This window comes from Oryx dammah, unplaced genomic scaffold (genome assembly GCF_014754425.2).
Source record: "Oryx dammah isolate SB20612 unplaced genomic scaffold, SCBI_Odam_1.1 HiC_scaffold_26, whole genome shotgun sequence".
Classification (NCBI taxonomy): Eukaryota; Metazoa; Chordata; class Mammalia; order Artiodactyla; family Bovidae; genus Oryx; species Oryx dammah.
This window is the reverse complement of record NW_024070210.1, coordinates 39,002,567-39,016,547: the sequence shown is the minus strand read 5'-3', so window position 1 is coordinate 39,016,547 and position 13,981 is coordinate 39,002,567.

Here is a 13,981-nt window from a genome sequence, read left to right as displayed (position 1 = left end):
ATTGATGACACATATTCTCTAAAATAAAAATCAAAATATATATATAATATATAATCATATAAATATATATAGAGAAAGAAAATTTATTTTTATTTTAAATCATTATAATCATGAGATTTTAAGTGTTGGAAAGTGTCCTATGAATTGATTATTGTTATGTTCATTAATGGCATAGACTAAAAATAAGTATATTAAATTTTATTAATTAATTTTTAACACAAATTTATTGGAAGTCAAACTGTTACTGATATGTTTGGAGCTTTTACTTTTCAATTTATCATTTATTAATAGAAGAATACTAGTTTCCATATCAGTTCTATTTTTGTGTCTGGTTGTTGTCAATATAAATACTAAGGAAACTCTTTTGCTTAATTAGGTAAACATCGAAGTCTTATTACAGTGATGTCACTTTCTTTCAACTTCTGAGTTTTATGTCTTCCACCTAAACAATCACAAATTATTTAGCATCAGAAATTATTTTATGAAATACAATTTGTTCCTTCTTCAATGCATTGAAAGTAAAAAAGCCACTGGAGTCTTATAAGAATGTTATTTTAGCATTCTGTTTTTCAGCATCTATAGTATTATTTAGATTACCCTATGAGTGAGTGAGAGTGTGTATATGTGTGTGTGTGTGTGTGTGTGTGTGTGTGTAAGCTAGAGGTTATGCTTTTAATCTGAAATGGGAAGAAAGATGATTGATCGAAAAGGAGGCAGTGGGAGAAATGGAACCAAAGGAGCAGTCTTCTTCTTAGATGGATCAATACCAGTAATGAGTACAAATAGAAGTTGAACATCTGTAAAGTAATATACTTAAAACCATTTATATCTATATCCTCCTTGTAAAGTCTTCTTATTTTTCAAGGATACTAGTACCTCAGAATGAATACTACTAATGTAGTATAAATTAAGTGCTTGTTTGTGAAATGAATGAACAAGTGAATGAATGAAAACTAGTATGTTTAAACTTATTTAGTTAAAAGTTATCCAATTTATAATTTGATTTATTACAATAAGTGTAATTTGGGACAATCATTATATGAAAAATATCAGCTACAAAGTATTTTCAATGATATCATTTGTGAAGATTGAAATTAATCATATGATGTAATGATGTTACAATTGGCAGACATAGAATTAAAAATTAATTTTAATTTGGGGGTTTCTTTTTTCTTTTGTACTAAATGAACATTTTTCTAGAAACTCAAAGCATTTTCATAGGCCTTTGAAAATCTTATAGTCCCTAAGCACTCTGTTTTTTTGACTAGCAGATAAAGTAGCCCTAATCCAGCCTTGCATCCACTGAGAAAGAAAATGGAGACATTACATTACAATACATTGTATTACATTACCATAAGCAAGGGCTTCAACTTTAGAACTTTTTTTGAACTGATCTTGATCATGGCTAGTTTACAATAGGAGTTGTCTCTTCTGCCTCAAACAGGCTTGCCTGACTGAAGTCCTACCATAAAGATCGGTACACCTAAGACAGGCCTTTTTGGAAAATTCATATAATAAACTTAATATTTGTAGGTATACATGAAACACATCAATGAATCAGTCAGTTCAGTTGCCCAGTCATGTCCCACTCTTTGTGACCCCATGAACTGCAGCATGCCAGGCCTCCCTGTCCATCACCAACTCCCGGAGTTTACCCAAACTCATGTCCATTGAGTCAGTGATGCCATCCAACCATCTCATCCTTTGTCGTCCCCTTCTCCTCTCACCCTCAATCTTTCCCAGGATCAGGGTCTTTTCCAATGAATCAGCTCTTCACATCAGGTAGCCAAAGTATTACAGTTTCAGCTTCAGCATCAGCCCTTCCAATGAAAACCCAGGACTGATCTCCTTTAGGATGGACTGGTTGAATCTCCTTGCAGTCAAAGGGACTCTCAAGAGTCTTCTCCAACACCACAGTTCAAAAGCATCAATTCTTCGGCACTCAGCTTTCTTTATAGTCCAAGTCTCTCAGCCATACATGACCACTGGAAAAACCATAGCCTTGACTAGATGGACCTTTGTTAGCAAAGTAATGTCTCTGCTTTTTAATATACTGTCTAGGTTGGTCATAGGTTTTCTTCCAAGGAGCAAGTGTCTTTTAATTTCATGGCTTAAATCGCCATCTGCAGTGCTTTTGGAGCCCAGAAAAATAAGTAAGCCACTGTTTCTGCTGTTTCCCCATCCAACTGCCATGAAGTGATGGGACTAGATGCCATATCTTAGTTTTCTGAATGTTGAGCTTTAAGCCAACTTTTTCACTCTCCTCTTTCACTTTCATAAGAAGTTCTTTAGTTCTTCTTCACTTTCGGCCATAAGGGTGGTGTCATCTGCATATCTGACGTTATTGCTATTTCTCCCGGAAATCTTGATTCCAGCTTGTGCTTCCTCTAGCCCAGCGTTTCTCATGATGTACTCTGCATATAAGTTAAATAAGCAGGGTGACAATATACAGCCTTGACTTACTCCTTTTCCTATTTGGAACCAGTTGGTTGTTCCATGTCCAGTTCTACCTGTTGCTTCCTGACCTACATACAGGTTTCTCAAGAGGTAGGTCAGGTGTTCTGGTCTTCCCATCTCTTTCAGAATTTTCCACAGTATATTGTGATCCACAGTCAAAGGCCTTGACATAGTCAATAAAGCAGAAATAGATGTTTTTCTGGAACTCTCTTGCTTTTTCGATGATCCAGCGGATGTTGGCAATTTGATCTCTGGTTCCTCTACCTTTTCTAAAACCAGCTTGAACACCTGGAAGTTCACAGTTCATGTATTGCTGAAGCCTGGCTTGGAGAATTTTGAGCATTATTTTACTAGAGTGTGAGATGAGTGCAATTGTGCGGTAGGTTGAGCATTCTTTGGCATTGCCTTTCTTTGGGATTGGAATGAAAACTGACATTCTCCAATCCTGTGGCCACTGCTGAGTTTTCCAAATTTGCTGGCATATTGAGTGCAGCACTTTCACAGCATTACCTTTTAGGATTTGAAACAACTCAACTGGAATTCCATCACCTCCACTAGTTTTGTTTGTAGTGATGCTTCCGAAGGCCCACTTGACTTCACATTCCACATAGGTATTGAATTTCTGACTTAAAAGTCTTACTCTTTTTAAAAATCATGTATGTTTTTTCTGGGCAAGAAAAAAAGTTAGGCTGAGACTTTTGAGAGTTATGTGTGGCCAAAGGCATGAGGGCCCACAGTGAAACAGTGAAGAGTATTGAGAAGTATACAGTAAGAATAAAATTGGACTTTCCAGTGGCTCAGTGGTAAAGAATATGCCTGCCAATTCAGGAGATGCAGGTTCATTTCCTGGGACTGGAAGATCCCCTAGAGGAGGAAATGGTAACCGACTTCAGTATTCTTGCCTGGAAAATTCAATGGACAGTGGAGCCTTGTAGGCTCTATAGGGTAGCAGAGTCAGACACCACAGAGCGACTGAGCAAAGATTATACTTCTTCCTGTAGCTGGTCAAGTGCTTTTTCAGCCACTTAGGTTTCCTATATCAATAAAATCCAAATGATATTCCCTGTATTAGAGCCATAATAAGAACAGAGAGCAGATATCTTGACACAGAGACCATATTTTTGACATGAGGCCTCTGTGAGCAGTGTCTTTTTGTAATTTTAGAAAGTTCTCTATTCAACATGTATTAATGGCAATTGGAAAGACTGCTCAGAACTACTTTTTCCCATAATAACACCCTAGATTATTATGCTTCCTTGATCTCCAGTTGCACCTTTCCTACAAATTCTAACTCTAGGCAGATCTCACTATTTAAAATCAGTCAGTACTCTTGCTTCCAGCCCATTGAACAAGCTGCAGAAAGCTATCAAGAAGTGGTTCTCTTAGGCTCCACCACAAATCCATATCACTCAGCCTTAGCAGGAACCTTACCCATCCTCTTCCATATCTAGTTGGCTCTGTATTTCATTTCCACAAATGCTGGTCTAGCTCTCCTCACATTTCTGGAGCCCCACACTTATCCCACAACCCTCACTAGTGATCCCCTCTTTCTCTCTCTGAGATCCCATTGCTTTTGGCATATATAGTGGTCATAGCACTTAATCATGTTGCATCCCATCCACTGAGAAAATTAAACATAAAAATGTCACGTGAGTAGTCTAAGGTCACACAGCTGGTAAGAGGCAGAAACAGATTTAGAAGTCAGATTTTCTAAATCCAAATTTGCTGCTGTTTCTGTTTCATCAAATAGCTCTCTTAGAAGGAAAAACAATTTTCCATAAGAAAAAGCTCCAGAATCTCAATATGGATGGAAAATCTTCAGAACATAAACTAATTATCTAACAGTTTAGAATTATGACCACCTTTCTCTTTCCACGTTTCTTCATTAAATTAAAATAATCTGGCATCATATCAGTTCACAAAGAGGAACTACATTCCTTCAGTGGCTAAAAATGCCTTCTCTTGGGTTAAATGAAATAACTGGTCAGAATGGGAATTTCCCAGAGACTTCATGAGCTATAGCTTTTTGTTTGTTTACTTTTATGCTTATTGCACTAACTGCATTCACCTTCTGCTTATTTTCCCTTGGCATTTAGGGAAATCTGACAGTTAATACTCTCACTTGCAAGAGCTGGTAAAATATATAGGCCTAAGGGGGTAACCTCTAAGATGACTTCCAACAATCCCTATCTCTGGGTATTCACAGTTTTGTGTAATCCTCTCCTCATTAGTGTGGGCTGGACTCACTTCTCACAAATAGGATACTCTAGTACTTACAGGTTGTTGCTTTCAGTATTAGGATATAAAAGGACTGTGACTTCCATCTTGGGATCCCTCTCTCCTCTCTCACTTCTGTCTCTTTTTCTTGCTCTTTTCCTCTGAAGCTTGCCGATAACTAAGTGAGTGAGCTTGGAAGCTGATCTGTCACCTTGAAATTTGCCTCTACTTTTCATAAATTTTCTCCTCAAATAAGTAGTGGTTTTCTTAAGGGCATAAATCATGTCATATTTACCTGTCTATCTCTCATACTGTCTAATGTTTTATCTAGCACACATTATATATACATATTACATGATGTTTTGAGTCAGTGATTCATTGTATATGCTTCAATCAAGATACCTTTATTGAATAAAATATTATTTGAGATTGTTTCTCTTATAAATTTCAATCATGCATTTATAAGCCATCATTCACAAATCAACATCTTTCAGGAACAAAATGAATGAAATGATACACAGATACAGAGGCTACTTTTTTACTTCAAACAATGTATTTGTGGAATTTTCATAAGACAAAAAAAGAAAAACACCCAAACCTTCACTGTAAACTATCATCAAGCCTGCGTAGAAGTGTATTTCTTGCACTAATATTATTAATAAGAAAGATCAAATGGTTTATAAATCCCCAGGTAGCATGATTAAAAGTATGATGCAATGATTATCATAAAAGACTTTTGTTTATTTAATTTAACAGAAAAGATCTCTGACTCAATATCTTTTGTGCTCTATATTTTCAGTTTTAACAATTAATGTTGCATAGGGAATTCTTTATGCTAATGTTATAGCTCCTTGGTTGAGTCCTAACACCATTATCTGCTGTAATGAATAATTCATTCCCTGTTGAAAACTTAACTATATCATTTTTACAGGATATGAATGAAACTTTGAAGTGCAATTTAGTTAAAAGAATTTAAGATTGTAGAGAATTCCCATAAACCATCAAAAAGTGCTGTGCTGGCAATATTACCTAGCACTCAAGTGTAATCGCTTTACAGAAAGCTCATGTGAGATTCTAAATTTTGTTTCTTTTGTAAAAAATATTGATGGAGTTCATTTCTTACTGAACTTTTACACTGTGTAGTGACTGTTTTTGCCGCTAAATATCTAAAACAATATGCTTTTTTTATTTCCAGCTGTAGCTCGAGGACCTAGAAAGTCACTGTAATAAAAAGCTGACATTTGCTCTTCCAGTGTTATGTTAGCCATGGAGAGAAGTATTTTCTAGTAAAGAATCCCAACATGGGAAATTGCTTAAAAATATCAACAAGATTTATCAGAGGAATTAATGGACTTTCAGTTCAATGCATTCCTAAAACTCAATAGATGAAATTGTGGTAACCCACTCTAGGAAACAAGCTAAACAGTGTAATTGTCTCAAAGTCTTAAAGTTTGCCAACAATGAGAGCATCTGCCCTTCCTGACCCTGGAGTCTGGGATGGGCTAGAATATATATGAGGATGAAGATTTTCTTCAAAATTGGAAGAGGCTAGTCACCTTGGCCAAGATGGCAAAACATGTTAAAACTGGAAAAGCATTAGTTTACACCATGTCACATAAACAAACAGGAAAACTTTGTAATACTCCATAAACAAACAAGCTATTGGGGAAATAACAAAAAAAAAAAGAAGTGTTCCAATAAGTAAATTTTCTTATGTTCAATATACATCTCATATGAACTAAAGCACTTATTTCTCTTCATTGTTTTGTCCAAGAGGAAGCTCACATTAAAATTTATAGCCAACTTGAGCATAACTCTCTAAAAATGTTTTCTATAATCTACATATCTGTGGATTCTATTAACCTTTGTCTTGTTTTCTGATTAACTGGGTGTTTTTTCAACTTTGCTTTTAATGTGCTTTATACCCTTCTAGAGGAGCCTGTTTATTTGCTGTTTTAGTTACATTTTATGTATTTATGGTAGCAATTGAAAGGATTCATTAAACTAGAGAAGGAATAGAGAGAAAAAGGAGGAGGGAGGAAGAAGAAATGAAAGATGAGGAAAAGGGGAGGAAGGAGGAAACATGAGGAAGGATGGGGAAGAAAGAGGGAAGAAGAAAGAATAGAAGGAAAGGTGGGAGGAAAAAGGAGGGGAATGAAAAAATGCAGGCAGGAAAGAATGGAGGAAGTGAGGAAATAAGATGTTAGGATATTATTCTGGGATGGGAAATACTTGAAGATGTATTTAAACTTGGCCCAAACCCTACTCCACTGGTGTTTGAAAAGCAAAAGCCCTCTGCAAACCAAAGACACTGTCTCATGCATTTCTCTGGCTTTTTGCTCCAGGTCCTGTTGTTGATGCCTCATACAACCTCGTACAGAACCGTTGATGTGTAGTCAGCTACTTCATCAACTTACACTAGAATCTGCTTGCTTTGAGATTTAAAAAAAAAAAAAAACTTTATTGAACATTCTGGAGGGGACCTGTTGTGGTATTCACATTGTGTAACTTGGATAGTCCACAATCTCACTTTTTCTCATCCTCCAACTCCCTCTTCTTCTGCCATCTCTTCTTTCTTGATGTCAAAATAATTCAGAACAGTTAATGGCTCCTTTCTTATGAGAAACAGTTATTCTCATTTGCAGACGTTGCACAGGCCTACAAGAAGACTCTATATACACAGAAAGAATTTTTCTCTTCCTAAGGAAATTATTTACCAATTATTAATATATTAACACATACATAGATATATGTATACACACATGTAAATATGTACATATTTCTGGAAGGAAGGAAAAGGGAGACAGTGCTAGTCAGAGTATAACACTTAAGATATAGATATAAACTACTAAAAGCATCAAAAGGCAGAATGTTTCAGCAGTTAAAACTTTCTGGGATTCCCTGGCCACTCAGATGGTAAAGAATGTGTCTGCAATGGGGGAGACCTGGGTTGGGAAGATCCCTGGAGAAGTAAATGGCAATCCACTCCAGTATTCTTGCCTGGAAAATCCCATGGACAGAGGAGCCTAAAGGGCCATAGTCCATGGGGTCATAAAGAGTCAGACACGACCAACACATACATGTGAAACTTTGGCTGGATTGAAATAATGGCTTCACCTACTGACTGGCTTTGAAACCTCAAGCAAGCTATTGAACTCAGTTTCTTCATTTATGGAATTGATATATCAGCACTAGTACATAGCTTATGGACTACTATGGGTCTTAAGTGAGATAATGTATACTGTACTGAAAACACTACTCAGAAAGTTATAGATAAGTGTTGGCTATCATTATCACACATGTGATAATTATAGAAATAAAGACAAGATAATAAGGTGACAAGAAATATATAAAGTCAGATGGGGCCAAATGTTGTCCTGAAACAATGATTCAATAAACATAGTAAACATTAGATTTATTAGATAATTGTGCTAAAAGAGTTTCTCTACAAGCAACCTCCCCCCACCGCCCTCCCCCACCCCCTGAACACACACACACACAAACACACACACGTTCTTAACTAAACCTCAACCTATCTGACTGCCTGGCTATCTCCATTACCCAAAAGTCTCAACTACAAAGGACTGGATAAAAGCATTTTTCATGGCAGAATTGTGATCAGAAATGAAAGAAAAGAAAATGGTAGAAGAGTCCTCTCTTCTTTCAAAGCTTCAAACACTCTGATTTATAAATCAATATCCAGGTATAGAGAAAACACACTTGAAAGCAAGTTGACCCCTTCAAGACCGAATTTTTTTAAGACCTCCGATATGAACAAAAGGCTGAGACACTGCAGATCACTGGTGGGATCTCACTATCTTTGAGGGAGATTATATATCCAGTGTTAGTGAGCTGCTTGCTTTCTAGTCGAATGATCTCATAGTAAATTTCTTAGAGTGTAATGGAAAGGAAAAATGATAGTCAATGCAATCCTATTCTCTGGAAATAGTGATAAGGATACTACAGTAGCTGATTTGGGGCTACCTCCTTTCCTAGCACTGAGCATTATGGGTTTTTTGTGTATTAGCCCCCTTCTCCAGATTTTATTTTTTAGCAGTTTATGAATAAGAGTAAGAGGAACTTTAAAACCACCACCTGTGGACTTTCAGATTCTCATTCTCTTAAGTCACAAATTTAAAGGGTGAGTTTTTTAAGGGAAATTAAAGCCTATGGTAGTATCACCAAGAGGATAAAAAGTAATAATCTTTTGAATTTGCTTTTGTGAAGATAAAAAATGCAGTCTTTCCATTTCTCTTAGATATTATTTTCAAGATAAAAGCACTGAATTTCCAAACACTTCTATTGTCAGCTTTCTGGCATGTAACCCTTTCTCTTGAAAAATAAAAAAGGCAGAAATGGGCATAGATGCTTCTTAACTTGAATCTGAGGACATGGCACTGACTTTCTCTCTTAAATATCATTTTATAAAACCAGAATTTGCTTCGTTTATATTCCCTACACATCTCTCCCTTTTTGTCTGCCTTAGGTCTTTTAAATTTAGCTTCAAGAAAAGTGCTGTATTATGGAATCAAGTCCCCTTATCTTTCTTCCCAAAAGAATTGTGTGCAATATTTATTTCCCTTATGTTGCAATTTAAAGCACACAGGAAACTGTGTTGAATACCATCACTCCAACTCTCACCTCTCTGTCAAGATATACACATTTTTACATAGTGTATAATGAAGTGAAGCTATACATTTCTTCATTTTCTGCATAGCCTACCAGAATTTAGACTTCTAAACCCAAAGAAATATTTACTTGTAATACTCTATGGGGTAAATATTTTTCATGTTTGACAGCGTGAATAATAAACAGAGTTCTATATTTTTTAAAACTTACAGTTCCTACCTAACTTACTCCAGTGAACTGTTATTCAGGGGTTAAAGAATGTGTACATACTTATGATGGTTTGCTCACAGTTGGCATTCAGTAAGCATTTAAAATTTGAGGGTTGAATGGATGAAGATCTCTCAGTTCTAAAGAATCCCCATGTAGTCAAAATAGTACATCAATTAAACTGCTTAAAGTAAAGATATTATTGAATTTTTTTCATGTTTTTGTCTTTAAAAATGAAAATTGAGACTGGACTTCTATAGTCCATTTCTCAGGAAAACTTGGTATTTTTTATAAGTTTATGATGACCTGTCATTAAGTTTCGTGAGCCATTTATTTCCATAAAGGATTGCTGGTTTTCTGAATGAAAAAAATACAGTCAGGCACATGATTTTTAAAGGAAATTTTTAGGCAAAATAGCTTACCCTATATACAGATTCATTGATCTAGTTTGTTTGTTAAATTTATATCTTAAATTGAATTGGTTAATTTTCAAAAACCCACTCAAGAATTAAGTGTTTCTTTTAAATCATCTGAAGAGTTTAAAGTATGAAAAATATTTCTTAGTATTTTTCTTGAAATTATGCTTGATAATTGATAAGAGAAAAAAGAGAATAAAGACATAAAAATTAAATTCATTGATTTGAAAAGCACATAAATTAGAATCACAAAGTAAAAATAAATCTCTTGTCACTACAGCCACCTTTAGCAATGTTTTCAGCACTCAGAAATATCAATGACTGTATGAATCACATAAATCCTTTAGGAATTAAGAATTGGAAAGAAAATGTTATAAAGAAAGGCATTTTGGGGGTAGTTAGTGCTTCTGTCATCAGTTGCAAAAGTATAAAATTTTCTAAGAAGAGCAATAACATTTGAGCTCGAGAGGTTTCACCCAAGACAGTTTAATAAAAAAAGTAAAAATAGTTTTCTGTGTATTTATCAGAAAATTAATTTAGATAAATGTGGCATTCCTACAATTCAGTTCAGTTCAGTAGCTCAGTCATGTCCAACTCTTTGCAACTCCATGAACTGCAGCACACCAGGCCTCCCTGTCCATCACCAACTTCTGGAGTCCACCCAAACCCATGTCCATTGAGTCGGTGATGCCATCCAACCATCTCATCCTCTGTCATCCCGTTCTCCTCCTGCCCTCAATCTTTCCCAGCATCAGGGTCTTTTCAAATGAGTCAGCTCTTCACATCAGGTGGCCAAAGTATTACAGTTTCAGCTTCAACATGAGTGCTTCCAATGAACTCCCAAGACTGATTTCCTTTAGGATGGACTGGTTGGATCTCCTTGTAGTCCAAGGGACTCTCAAGAGTCTTCTCCAATACCATAGTTCAAAAGCATCAATTCTTCAGCACTCAGCTTTCTTTATAGTCCAATGCTCACATTCATACATGACCACTGGAAAAACCATAGCCTTGACTAGACAGACCTTTGTTGACAGAGTAACGTCTCTACTTTTTAATATGCTATCTAGGTTGGTCATAACTTTCCTTCCAAGGAGTAAGTGTCTTTTAATTTCATGCCTTAAATCACCATCTGCAGTGATTTGGGAGCCCAGAAAAATAAAGTAAGCCACTGTTTCCACTGTTTCCCCATCTATTTCTCATGAAGTGATGGGACCAGATGCCATGATCTTCGTTTTCTTTTTTTTTTTTTTTTTTTGATCTTCGTTTTCTGAATGTTGAGCTTTAAGCCAACTTTTTCACTCTCCTCTTTCACTTTCACCAAGAGGCTCTTTAGTTTTCTTCACTTTTTCCATAAAGGGGATGTCATCTGCATATCTGAGGTTATTGATGTTTCTCCCAGCAATCCTGATTTTAGCTTGTGCTTCCTCCAGCCCAGCATTTCTCATGATGTACTCTGCATATAAGTTAAATAAGCAGGGTGACAATATACAGCCTTGACGTACTCCTTTTCCTATTTGGAACCAGTCTGTTGTTCCATGTCCAGTTCTAACTGTTGCACAATTAGCATGCCTTGTTTAGGTGTAATTCTCTGAAAGTTTTATTTTTTACCTTTCTGCCCATTATTAGTCCTGAAATACTTTTAGGTATTGTTGTTCAGTTATTAAGTCGTGTCCAACTCTTTGTGACCCCATGGACTGCAGCACACAATCTCCTGGAGTTTACTTAAGCTCATGTCCATAGTCATTCAGTTTCAAGTACTTCTCTTTAATTGTAGTTGAAAAGAAAGTTCTAAAGACCTGTTTAAGAAATGAATCCTTGTACTTATGATCAACTGATCTTTGACTAAGATGCCAGGAACACAAAATGGGGAAATAAAAATAGCCTGAATAAATTGTGTAAAGAAAATTGGATATCCACATGAAAAAAAATGAAATTGAACACATCTCATATATTTAAAAATTGACTCAAAATGGATTAAATTTTGGGCAAGGGATCTAAACACATATTTTTCCAAAGAGGTCATGTAAATTACTAACAAGTACATGAAAAGGTGCTCAATATCACCAATCATCAGTGAAATGCAAACCAAAACTGTAATAAAATATCACCTCACAGCTTATCATCATGCTATAACAAGTGTTTTTGCACTTTGCTTTTGCATGCAAACATTATGTCAAAGTGGTATTGCCCTTGAACAATGAGTATAATTTCAACTGTTTTGATTCTCAGTAGTGGAGAAGGAAATGGCAAGCCACTCCAGTGTTCTTGCCTGGAGAATCCCAGGAACAGCGGAGCTTGGTGGGCTGCCGTCTATGGGGTCGCACAGAGTCGGACACAACTGAAGCGACTTAGCAGCAGCAGCAGTGATAGGATAACTAAAGAAATTCTAAGAGAGACAAATAAGGCTTAATTAAGTGAATTTAAGAGTAAATAAATTCAATTTGTTTAAATGAAAGTAATGTTCCCAATGAGATAAAGGAGCTAAGTATGACTTAGAAGAAATTTAATTAACAAAGTAGAATGTATAGCATCTGTGAAGTAATTTTTGTAAACTTTTCTGAATCCTAGAGAAACTTGTGTTAACTGTTGAACCAGCTATAAAAGTTTTCCTGTAATATGCAAATTTATGCTAGTTTTCCCCAGACCGAGTATGAATCCTTCCTCATAATAGCTGAGTCTAGGTCTGCTGACCAAGATTGTACAGATCTAGAAAATATTGCCAAAAATACCATATTGGATAGCAAAGAAAATAGACTTGTGAGTTTGTATTTCTCTGAGGAAATCAGTATCCTTCCTCTAGCAAATAAGTAATCCCTCAATCTGAAGAAGACTTTTTAATGGTTTTAAATTTAGTATCATCTAAAATAAATATATGCATGGGTAGTAATATAAAAGCAGCTCCATTCAACAAACATCACTGAACTCTGTGTACAAAATATATTTTATGTGGAAAGATGGTATAGCCACATGCAAATATATCTCATTTTAAGACTATATATATTTTATTTTTGTCATGGACCCAAAGCAACAAAGTGTTAGTTGCTGGGTTGTGTCTAACTCTTTGTGACCCCATGGACTATAGCCTGCCAAGCTCCTTTGTCCATACGATTTTCCAGGCAAGAATACTGGACTGGGTTGCCATTTCCTTCTCCACGGGATCTTCCCGATCCAGGGATCAAACCCAGGTCTCCTGCATTGCAGGCAGACTCTTTACTGTCTGAGCCACCAGGGAAGCAACAAAACATGTGTGCATATGCTCACTCTTTAATTTGTTTAATTGTGTGCATGTTTATGGGCATGAATTGGACCTTAAGAAAATGAGTGTTTGTTTCTTTAATAGTTCATTAGCAAATTGAGGATCATAGATCTTTCTAAATTTATTTGAAAGTTAAAAACTAAATATATGACTCCAGAAGATATTAGATGTTATTAAAAAAATGAAATGAAATAGAAAAAATTAGTTAAAGTTGAAAAATCAGCATTTATTTGGAATTTTTTATTTTGAAAGGTACTGTTTTTACAATCAGTGGTGAAATAAATAAAGTGCCATGTCATCCTTAGTTTTGGACAAAATAAGTGAGATAATGTTCTAGGTATTGATAAGGTTAAGAAAATGTGATGTTTAAGGCACTTAGTTTATTAAAAGTCACTTATACAGAGAGTTTGATGAAATGCAGTGTGTGATAATAAAATATCTGAAAGTTACTTATAATTTGAAGCTTGACAAATGACTTTAACTTGACCTACTTTATATAATTAAATTTTGTACTTCAGATCTAATTAGTTAGAGCTTACAGATATACTTTCAATAAATAAAAATTGATTGAATTTAAAATTTTATGAGGGAAAATTGAATGTAAATAAGACGGAAAAAAGTCTAATTGGAAATATTCATTGTTCTCAGAATTCATTTGTTTGATGATATCAATTATAAGAACAGAAATTATCGAGAATTGGACTATTATTATTTGATCTTACTTCATTCTAATTACTGAGAAATAGCTACACACATTTTCAGAAGTAATGAACCTGTTATAATGTACTCCTTTCTTATA